This window comes from Tubulanus polymorphus, chromosome 5, assembly GCF_964204645.1.
Source record: "Tubulanus polymorphus chromosome 5, tnTubPoly1.2, whole genome shotgun sequence".
NCBI classification, from domain to species: domain Eukaryota; kingdom Metazoa; phylum Nemertea; class Palaeonemertea; order Tubulaniformes; family Tubulanidae; genus Tubulanus; species Tubulanus polymorphus.
In genome coordinates, this window is record NC_134029.1 from 7,096,662 (window position 1) to 7,108,997 (window position 12,336).

The 12,336-nt window shown below is 37.9% G+C and overlaps 1 protein-coding gene across 1 annotated transcript in view; it reads left to right on the top strand.

Annotated features, from left to right (window-relative positions):
- Nucleotides 1-12,336, top strand: part of LOC141904904 (nematocin receptor 2-like) — a 24,575-nt gene continuing 12,239 nt past the window's right edge. The window contains exon 1 of the mRNA XM_074793513.1: nt 1-294. The gene's annotated coding sequence lies outside the window, so the exon portion shown is untranslated. The remainder of the gene's footprint in view (nt 295-12,336) is intronic.

Consider the following 12,336-nt stretch of genomic DNA (forward strand, 5'->3'; position numbering starts at 1 on the left):
CGGTTCGTCGAGGGGCGTGCGGTCATTCACTGCCTCCTAACTCGCGATTTCAAATGAAGTGAAGCATATACTGAAACTGAAAGCGTGCGATCCGATTATCTGAGATTAACTAACCAATGAAAATTGGATTACGACTAAAAAAGCTTGAAATCCGTTCGCAACGTGTAAATCTACTGCGGCATTAGATTGATCGGCGACACGCTTTCTGCTTCTTTTTCGCAAAACTCGAAACTGAGTTAGCCCCGTTATATTTTCAACTGACGCAACCGAAGCTGTTCGTCCGAGAGAAAAAAGGTAAGTCAATCAGTTAGAGATGGAATTTATCTAAAAAAGAAAACAGTCTTTTGCGTTGTTTAGTGTTTAGTGAGTTTTCACTGAATTGGTTGATTGAAAAAATGGCATTTACCGATTTGAATTTCTACGAGTTAGTAATACCGACGTTTATTGATAGCAACAGTTAACGGAATCCACATGGGTTGCAGAGATGAGAAGCTTAACTATACATGTTTTCTCTTATACGTTGCTTTTTTTGTGTGTACCTGGTCATCGCTCTTTTTATGTACGAAAACCGGCTCCGAGTTCAAAATGAAATCCAGCAATACTCGCGGCATGTGATTTGAAAACGAACTAGAAGGGCTAATTTTTTTTCTGTGGATAGTTGCATAACTAAATTAGAACGCGTACAATATCTCAGATTTCGAAATTGTTCGCTATATTGATAGAATTAGTGAATTGGATTAAGTTCCTGACTTTCTTCTAATCTCTATTTATAATTCTTAATATAATTTCTAATCTCTCTTTTCAAGTTTCTTCATATCTCTTAACCGATCTGAACTCGAATACGTCATCCCCTATCTGCGCTGACGATCGTTTGAACTTCCTGTTTTTCTTCGAGTTTCCTAAGATGATCGAAAGTCCCGCGGGGTTTCTTGTTTATAGCCGCGTGAAGTTGAAATGTAAACAACAGCGGCAAAAAAGAACGTTATGAAATTGACGATGTTTATAAATGCTTTGAAGAGAAATATGTCGTATCTCGGATATTTCATAGATGATTGATTTCGCTGCTTAAGCTGTTGAATCTTAACGCGTAGAAACAGTATCTATAAATAATGGTGTTATCGTTTCGACAACAAACATATTCGTGATATCGAAGTCAGGTCGGATACATTTAGCGATCAAAAGCCGTCACGTTTCAGACCGAAAGATTCGCACGAATTGATCAATGAAAAAAGAGTGTTCGACTTCATTTTGAAAATTTTCTTTTATTATTTGACAACAAAAAAAACACTCTATGAATAATTCATAGATTCAATGAAAAAAGGGAGTTCTTTATCTTAAAATGGGGATTGACCCTGTTGTCTATTTGATTGGTAGATTTGGTTTGATTTTTTTTAAATTTGGTGTCCCTTAAACAAACACCACTACACCTGCCGGGAACAAAGCTATATCTATCATAATCGTGTAATAATTGAACCAACTTATTGTTTTCAAGTATAGTGCATGTGCGTCCAGTTTCCCTAGATCTGACGGTTGCAAACGGACGGTTAATTGAAGTAGGAATACTAATTTGAAACTTGGAACTAAACTTTATTACGTAGATTTCCAAGTTCAAATCATCCTAGGTTTGTCAAACTACTTGTCTTTTCTCCAAATGGATTATGTGATTTCCATGTATTTGAAAATAATCCGAATTCCCTTGGAACGTACCGATAATCTGAAACAGATGTCTTTATATTTTGCTATTCCACGTTACTGTGTATTACATCATTAGTTCCATCGCGTTAATTGCTTTTCTGTTGATAACGCAGCAACGGAAAACCTATAACGCCGTTCCGATTCGTCGTGATAACATCTGAACACAGGATCTTCAGCGAAGAATTTCAGTATTTACAATTTCACACATGACGGCTATAGTGAAGTAAAAACCTATTAAACATCGCTCGGAAATCTGAAAGTTCCGTTCGCATTAACGATGATTTCGTAGCCTGAAAGTCGATGAAATGCTTTCAGTTCCTTTCCGCCATGACATTCATGTTATATAAATATGATCTACCGACGTTTTATTGATTGAGAACAACAGCTTGTATTAATTCCGTGTATCGTGATTATTGTCAATGAACATTCATTTACGCTGTCAGAATGCATTTAAATCTGTATAAATCTGTAAATAGATAAGCATATATACATACGTTGTTCTGTCATAATCAATATTATAATCTTGAAAGCATGTTATTAGTTAGAAGTTGTTCACTATAGATTAACGGATGGGTCACCACACCTACAGTTATAATTAACGGCTTCGTTAAAAGTACTAGCGAGATTAATTTACTTGACTTTTATCCTCTATTGAATTGCACTTCTTTTCGCGGATTAGTTCTAGTAGTGATTTTATCAGGTGTTAATGCACCGTGTTTTCTTTTGTACAGTACCGAGTCCGTCAACTGCCGTGAAATGTGACAAATGAAAACAATTTTGAAAATAGAATACTTAAGAATTCAACGCTCTGTGGTGTAGAACTTTTTTTCATGCGCCCACTTTCTGTGTGGAATCAGTTTTGCAAAAAAGTTAAACTTCATTGGACCAGTTACTCAAAAGTTGGTTAGAGTTAACCAGTGGATATTTGACATAGTGGCAATTAAAAGTTCATTGTTACTATGGAATTTATCTGCCGGTTATTTCTAACCAACTTTTCAGCAACTGGCCCCATGTTTTCAATTTTCAATGAGGCCAACAATTCAACAAACTTTAATCGTTTTGAACTTACTGGACCCCGGAGGGATTTTGAATAATTCAATATGAATCATTGTTGCTAGATTGTCCCATGTCCCTTGAGGAAAATTAATGCCATTCATAGAAGTTCTGATGACTTTGATATTCACGCCAATATATGGCGCGGCGTAATTTTACAGCGACAAGATATAACCTTATCAATTTCCAAAGGCAACCTGGAAATCTTTTCGGATCTTCTTAAGTCTCGTAAGTCCCCGGGATCGCGTGATGTTGAGGCGACAAACATTTTCATTCGCTGCCGGTATACGCTTGTGTACACCGCGGCTGCAATCGACGTGTTTCAGTAGGTTAGTGTGTGTGCTTAGCCCTCGCTTTACGAGAAACAATGATCGACAAGATGCGCGCGATGACCGGAATTAAGAGCGGGAATTAATAGATGGATCGCATTTACTCGAGTTGTATACAAACACGGTTGTAATAAAATGCGGATAATCGGTAATGCGAGTTGAGTGATTTGATGTAGAGGCGAATTGTGTCATACCGGCGCGAGCACGAAATGGAGGAGTCGGATAACAGTGCGGATCAATTTCCGGTCTGTCGCAAATCCGTTGTTTTATTCAATGTCATGAAATTGAAACTGAAATCTATCTGATTATAAGCAGTCACATGATCACGCGCGGATCACTCAGGTGATCAAGTTCAAAGCAACTAATTTCCAACGTAGCCGACGATACCAGAAGTCTATAAAATCCAAGCCGTCCTCCTACATTTAGGTACATTTTCCTATCAGTCAGGAGGTCCCCGATTGATTTATCATGCGCCGAGACGAAGAGAAACCTTTCGAAAAGAAACGTTCAATTCGAATCGATGATATCTATTTATCTGATTAGACATTTGCCTTCGTCGGGCCTTGATCGGAGCACATCTGGTGATTGCCAGACTAATGACTCTGGAAATCACGGAAGCTTCCACGTTGAATAGATGATTATTAAAAAAAATAGAGTAAATTGGATTACACAAGAAAACATGTTGGTGAATTGACCGTCAGAAAAAAAAACAGATAAAGCATGCATGTCTTATCTGAGATCCATTCATATTAGGGTTCCCAAAAGATAGGACATGTGTATAGAAGGATATCTAATATCCCTTATTATCCCTTAATTAAACAATATCTCTTGATTATCGAATCCAAGCTATTGACATAAACATCATATTACTCGAAACTACATCGATTTCTATCTGCAAAATTGACTTTGCGTAGCACGTGTTACTATTGCTCTAACAGCTGCCACGCGCGCATAGTCTTGTTAACGAATTTTTGTAAACAGCCTTTTCGTAAGGAACGCGATAGGAGGAACTCCACTACAAAGCGAAATACGGCAGCACACAATAGGAATATGAAACGGTCGGGTCGTTTGATTCTGCAGCTTTGAACGCGACGTGCGAGAAACGGAAATTGAACATTTCAAAGAACAACCAATCACTCAGTCAAGCATCTTATGGCTAAGCGTTTTGATGGCCTCTTAAGATACGTAGAATTTTGCCCGTCTTTGATTGCCCTTTCTTCGAGCAGATCAGTCGACCGTAGCTCGTGGAACATATCTCTCAAAATATCCGGTTCAAGTATATAAAAATCAAACACACTACAGCTATCTGAACAAAAATCGACTGAATACGACGAAAAAGAAATGTATATGTACATAAATATATAGATCTCGTTAGTAATGAAGCGCCCTGGGGACATGAGAGAGAGAAGAATATTTTCGGAATTAATTTTGACATAATATCTCGGAATAAAATCACCACCCAAACTAAATTGAAATTATTTTCTTTGAGATATTATGTCAGAATTGATTCTAATTGGTTTTTATTCAATGGGAATTCCCACTCACTACCTGCGATCCTCGTTAGATTTAAGGAAACTTGAACTTATACAAAAACACCCAGTTATTCAATATGAGTATGAACAACTGTCATAGATGGATGCGTATTTCGATTGAGTCATTCATGACCAGAATGACGTTTTTAACGTTTTTGAATCCGGTGAACGAAAAGAAGTCGTCGAACGTAACTCACACCAGCGAGGTTGATTGCGGAATTCAATTTCTAACCTTCGTAGTACGAAACAATTCCGAAGAATCTTACGCGAATGCGGTGTGAATTAAATACATTATTCAGTCGAAATAATGTAGAATCGTGGATCTGAATGAATTAATCAACACAGCTGTAATACTCAGAGGAAAACTGTGACGTCGATTGTTTCACGAATTCAATATTCACGAGGCAAGACTGCAATGTGACTTCTAGACTTGATCGATATTCTGAGAAAGGTCAAACTGTTGATCATTTCGTGTTGATTAGGAGGGAATTGATCGCCTGCTTGGGGAATGTGACATGTTCCACTAAATTACCACATCTCACGGTTGTCTTGTTGGTGCGAACGTATTTACTTTTGTCCGGACAGGTGATTTCGCCCCCGAATTAGTTTTGTAACATGGGTTATAATTCGGCTGCGATTAATACAACTGTACCGAAATTCTAGAAAGAAAATAATGATAAAAATGAAAATAACAACTGTTTAAAAGATTAATTTCGTGAGGAGGAATTTTTCAACGATTCTATTAGCAGTAAGCCATTATAGAAATTAGTCGCTCTTCCGAAGTCGCCGTCATATTCGCTTAGCGCGTCATTACACAAAGTGGTTTCGCGCGCTTCACAAGTTCAGCGGAATCTATGCTGGGTTCGTGTCGGCAAATGTTAGTTCATCATTTTTCTAATTAATCAAGAATAATGTAATAGCATGGAAAAACATTCGCCTTGCTCTTCGACGTATCGTGCCCGGCTGAATCTGTGTAACTGTTCCGTACGCTCAAGCATACGTTTTCGAAGATGAACGACCTTGAGACATTTCCGGGACGAATCTGATTCATATTTTACATACGAAGGAGAAGACGTGCTTATAGTCGAATTATGATTCACTGAAAATTTTAAGGAAAACGTTTTGGAATTTGTAAAAATTCAACCAATTGCGCGGTCACGATATTATGACCTTGACCTTGTTAATAAATATGGCTACCTCCATGAGTGGAAAGTTGTTGGTCAACTTCAATAGCATGTCTTGACAACGTCTGTTTTGCTCAACTTTAGAAGCGTTCCTTTCCTTAATCGGCGTTTTACGGCCACTTAACATCTACCTATACATTAGGGCAATTTCAGTAACCTTGTTCCCCCTGAATGACGCAGTTACACACAATTTTGAGAAATAGCAGATTCTCCTAAATAACTCCGCTGAGACGTGCAACCAGAGACTAAACAGTGGAAACATCATCTCATTTAAGGGGGTATTTTCGATCGGGTCGATGGAACCGGTAATGCTGCGACGCCATAAAATAGACGTATTGCGCTGAATTTTCGAATAAGCAATAATCCATGGAAAGCGGCCATGTAGCGATTTATGTATACTAATCGGTGATTCTCATTTTAGAAGATTAGTTATTCTTTATTTTGATATAATCTCCATATACATGAGCGTATAAATTGGGAAATTTACCCGAGGTTTGAAAACGAGTTCACGAGTTTTTAAATGTGTATGATAGATTGTTAATCCTTACCGTACGCAAAAATGTATAAATAACACGTCGAAGAGTACAGAAACCTCGATCTTAAAGCTCAACTTTCTCTTTCTTTATTCTATATATGTTCTTTTCGGTTTATTTTGCACAAGAGATAGAAATTATCAGTCGTAAAAAGCGTTTAACGACGAGTCGAGCCGCGGTTCATTTTATCTCACGTGCAACCTGGGATTTCTGTCCTTAAATATTACCGGTTAGTAAATCAAAAAGCCTCGCCGTATAATTCCATCTTGCGAATAACGGCATGATTATCCGGAGGTCCCCGGGGTCTAATTTACTTTTCGGCGCATTAAGATCCACGTCGTAAAATGCCGGGTCGACTTCGGAAACGCATTCGCCGGATGAACTTCGATCGCGGGACAAATTTCGAAAACTTGTGTATAAGGCTTGTACCTCGCATACGATAGACATTTTCGTAACGATGTATAACAATATATAAAGCTATCCCCACTAATGATAGGTAAGCTCCCTAATGAAACATTTTAGGTATGCAGGTAATGCATAGTTACGTACGATATATCAATGTTAATCATTTTCATCTGATGGTTAGTAGTGTCCAAACTGACAGTTATACTCGACGAGACAGAGAATTCCTTTGGCGTGGGCCATTTCGAGAATCCTGTCTAAAGTGGAATACCTGTATTTTTTTCTTATCCGTTTCGATACATTCTTTCCGATGGATTCGGCGATGGACTGTGATTTAGTGATAGTAATATCAGTGAGGTATATTTACTTAACGTAAACATATTCTGAGCGAATCGGTAGTCGATGAATCGCAAAATCAAACCCCCTGTTTCGCTCCCAGGTGTAGTAGGTTTGTAAGGTGGGACACCAAACCAATCAAACCAAATCTACCAATCAAAGGAATACGAGGGGACGTACCCTATTTTAAGATCGAGAAAAGAAAGATGCAAAAATAGGCATGAAACCCCTCGTAGAAACCCGTAGAGATGTCTGTCGTGAATACGTAACAGTTGCATCTATAGAAGCGGCATACCGGTACTGTGGCTTTTCCCTGCATGTCGATTGAAAAGTATGATGCAGTTTTGAGAGTTTAAAAGCCGAAGTTTAATTAGCGAAGATTTGATTGGAAAGGAAGGCGATCGTAGGCAGGCGTATGCTCGTTAAAGAGGGTGATGGGTATGGTGACCTGACCGTCGGGAATCCGGTAACGGAACGCAGACAGATTCTCCTTTCTGTAGATAATAGATTGGACACACTGTCAGCCATTTATCAGCGACATTCGATTGGATCAAATCAATTTTACATTTACTGGTATTTAGAATGGCGCGTATCCCTGGCTGCGTAAATCAACCTTGACGCAAACGCTGTGCTCGATTTAGGAAATATTCAGATTCTCAACCGATCATTGCTTCGTAAAAAATGTGCATCCGTCCTGGACGAATTGATATTCTACAGCGAAGCGAACCACCAACCAAGAATCACATTAGCCTTGTCTATATCACATTTCACGACAGCTACGGGTTTTACAATACCCTTAATTCAAAATGTCAATTTGAATTTGAAATTTCAAATCATCTGAGATTAGTAATTTTCATTGGTTTATACATGACGTCCGCCATCTTCTAATTATTGTCATCGTTCTGGAGCTGAAAAGTAACGTTTTCCAGATTAAAGAAGAAAAGAAATAAAACTCAGTTGATGACGGATCTGGCTTCAATATACGGAAATCTAAATATCTTTTTGAAATATGGATGTAAGTAACAGTTATAGGTCCGAATGTTTGTAGGATGGGTTCGTAAATATTACCAAAAATGATACGAAAATGCTACCGAAGTCTACGACAACATAATGAAATAACTGGCCTCCGTAAAGCTTTGCATCAGTGTGCGCAGTCCCTTTTTACATGATGCAATGATTTGGATGCTAAATCAGTCGATGAGGGCTCATAAAAACAGGTGAATGGACCGAGTTACGTCCTGTAGTGCGCCTAATGCCGCTATGTAGGTGGCATGTTGAGACGATATAAGCATGATTGATCATATTCCGGTCGTGCCGCTGGGGACATCTTGATCAGTGAAATTGACATTTAACCCGGCCATTATAAGTAACTAAACTAGAAGTTACTGTCGGGAGACTAGTTACATAATTAACATGTCCTTGGACCAGTCTGCTGCAGAAGAATGGCATTTGCGAATTGCGCCTTACAAGAAAACCGTGTTCTTGGGCACTCTAAAATGAAGTATCTATAGTTTGACTACTGTATGCATAAGTTCATTGTCAAATTAAGCGAGGGATTGCAGAAAACTTTACTGGATTAAATTAATAAGTTTACAGAAGGCACATGATTGCAGTCACGCCCTTGTATATCGTATTCTGCTTACTAGAACTCGACCAGGCAGTTTTGATTGAACTCATGATACAATGTTGTAGTAATCGAACACCGTTTTCGTAATTATTCCATTCCAATATGGTAGCTGCATGGCATGTTTTAACCTCGACTAATAAACGCTTCTAAGTTTTAATGCGATTCTCTGCGATGCGATGTGTGGCACACTCTTTGCAAATATTCGATTAACTACTGTTCCATCGTATCTCCGTCGATGTTTAATTACGGTCGGTATGAAATCTTCGATCGCGTCAACGCCATCACGACGCTTCGTATTTTTTGCGGCTCTGATCCTGGCGATCTGAAGATGAAATAAGCGACAAAAATTGGTTCATTTTTTTCGGCGGCGGTATACGTAGCGTTATGATGGATACGTCCGTCGGGACACGCAAAATACGTAGTGACGTCATCGGTAGTGTTGTTTGAATGCCGCAGCGAAACCCTATTATGGTGAATTCTCGAACAACCTTCGAATCGAATAGCCAATCTTCAGTGATTGAACTCCTGAAACAATTACCTCCTTTATTTTTGAACAAGTCCTATTGAAATTCTGCCCACGCTATGAGCGACGTTACCCCGTGTTGTGTGTGCGAAGCGTAAACGCGATCAACATTTAACGAATTGATGGCTTCGATTCATCCGACGATTTGAAAACAAGAAATTCATTGGTGCATTTGAATACCATCTGTGTTAATCATTTGTTTTTCTTTTAACCAGTCATCTTTATTTGGAAAACAAAAGCGTATATACGAATATATAAAGTTAACTTCGCCTAAGGTGGCAGTGTAAGGAAGGAAAAATATATATCTAATAAAACTTCAAGGTCAGAAAAAGTATAGTTATCAATGGTTTACAACGTATAAAACATATTACGAATAATGGTTCCGACTTGATTGGGCACAAATACATTGAGGCAAAGGTACACATGATGAAAACCGCGTTTGTGCTTAGTCTTTAAAACCCTCGTATTTATTGACCCACGTAGCAAACTTGCTACATAAATTTTAGGGGCTCAAAAATTGAGGAAGAAGGTGATTACATCCTCTATTAACCATTGTAGCAAATATGGTACATTTTACTTAGTTCATTCATATGACAACAGATGGCAGCACCTCACAGTGATTACTCTGACAATGAGTGAAGTTTGCTCAATTCACAGGGACCGCGATGCCATTTTAGCAGCAAATTCAAAATGAAAATTTAGAAGTCCCTTCATGCATAAATATGTCATTATGCATACCATGTAATGTCTAATACTTGTACAACAACTAGGTATCTCAAATAAAGTCAAGGATTTAGCGATTGAAGGGGGGTCAAAGTTTCTTGTAGCAAATGTATTACATTGGTAAAAAGCCGAACCCATATGTTAAAAAATATTTTTACAGTTTATGAATTTTGTCGGCATTCTTACTTAGACATATTCCTATTAGTTCCAAATAGCATTCTAGTTTGTAATAGTTATCGAAATAAGGTTGAATTGAAAATATTATAGTGCATTTTCAGACACTGGTAGGTGAGGGTCTTTTCTGAGCTTATGCTTCCCAGTGTGTAAGAGCCTCGATGAAGTCAACGCCACCTCTAAAGAAGCACGTCAAACGTCCATTGCCGACATCCAATATGATAGTGTAGCTATTTCTAGCCTTGATGAAACAAAGTTACATTGTAATAAGTTGGCCAAATTGGTTCAGTCAGATCAGATGTCCAAATTTTGTTTATAAATCTATGCTTGAGCAACAACTGAAACTATTTTTTGATATTCGTTAAGAAGTTTATGATACTATTGCAATTTTGCATCTGAAAATGATGATGAATTTGAAAGATATTTCCTCAAATTTTTACTTTGTTGACCAATGTAGCAAATTTGCAACATTTCAGAAACTAGGTTAAATGGGCCAAAATTTAAGCGTAGCTTATGCAATACTCCGACGTCTGATAAGGAAACGAAGCTGTTCATTTGCAGAAATTGCAGAAAAAAATACCTACTCGGATTCTAATCAACGGCTATTGAATGGAGAGAATTTCGTTTAAATACGTAAGGCTTCTAGTAAGATGCTCTTTGAAGTAATGAAGCAGTACATAACGAGTCACTATCGTCGACAATCATCTCACTCTGTTTGTAGAATGGATTGATTACCGGAGTATGCGTGATCGAAAGATAAAAGCGTCGCAGACGAGTGTATGAATCTTTTTCCTCGGAAGCTTTCGACTTGTCTTTTAGCATTTGAGGTACGCATTACTGCCATTTTGCCTGATAATCACAAGGAGGAAAGTAAGAATATTATCGAAATGCTTCGAAATTATACATATAAAGAATATTATCGATGATATTCTTAGTTTTCATGTACACATGTCTAATCAAAATTTCGAAGCATTTCGGTAACATTCTTACTTTTTTCTTGCGATAGTCAGGGCAAAAAGGCACATTCGTTTGACTATAAACCGTAAAAGTAAACGCTTATTTTGTTGAAAGATCCTCAGGTTTGAAAAGTCGAGAGCTTAAATTCGATAAAACATAGTCGTGTATCCCGTTCAATACCATCGATCACGCTTTCTTCCTGTAAATGATCTTAAAGTAGGGAGTTTCCCTGTTATTCGTATAGATTTCGATTGATTTGCTTTGATTAACCCACCACACCTGCCGGGCGCGAAACAGGGTGTTTGATTTAGAAATCGGAAATCGAAGTACAGATATCATATAGTTTGGTGTGTGATCGGCGGTCGAGTTTTATATAATTTTAATCAAAGTACACGATTGGAAATTTCGGTTTCGGTTCTTGTAATCGTCCAACTAGTCTGAACTGGCACGCGACTGATTGGGGTTAACATTGTTAGCTGCCTAATTTAATGCATCGAGATTTGGAAATACGTAACTATACTATCAGTGTTGAAGATCATATTGTCAATTTTTCACATTTCTTGTCTATCTTCCTGTATAAGTCTATATACACAGACTCACTATTTTGGCACATTATGATATGTAGACGATACCAAATTATCATAATTATTTCACTGTGGGTCAAAAACTTTATATGGAATTTGTCCAAATAACCGTAGTTTGCAAGAAAATAATGCCTGTAATCGACAACACGATATTCGTATGTCACATATAATTATGTTCTTTTCTCGGGACTTCATCTGCGGATGAAATCGGAGCCGAACAAGTTTTTAAGAACATTCCAGCTCAGTCGGAGACGGAAAATGTTTTTCTATTAGAGCTATTTATTAAGTCTGTAGACGTAATTCAATTTGTACAACACATGGAAACGTCTCGCTCGTAACTGCTTTTTCGTAACTTTATTCTGGCGAGAGAGACGTCGCGTTTCTTGTTTTTACGTTAATGTTCTATAAGGACGCAAGATATTATGGAAAACTAAACGCTTGCATAAACTACACGGTGGATAAAAGCCGATACGTCTTCCAATTAACAACATTTCTGGCAACGAAAATCTACCAAAGACACTAAAATACTGAACAGTGCCTCGTCGTTTTCTATTTTGTTGCACGACCGTAATTTGTACTTTGGCTAATAACTGAAAATTAAGGTTTTGTTGTTATTCGATTTTAACTATAGTAGTTACTGATTTTCTCACCATACATCTCGATACACATATTCATATTGTTGTG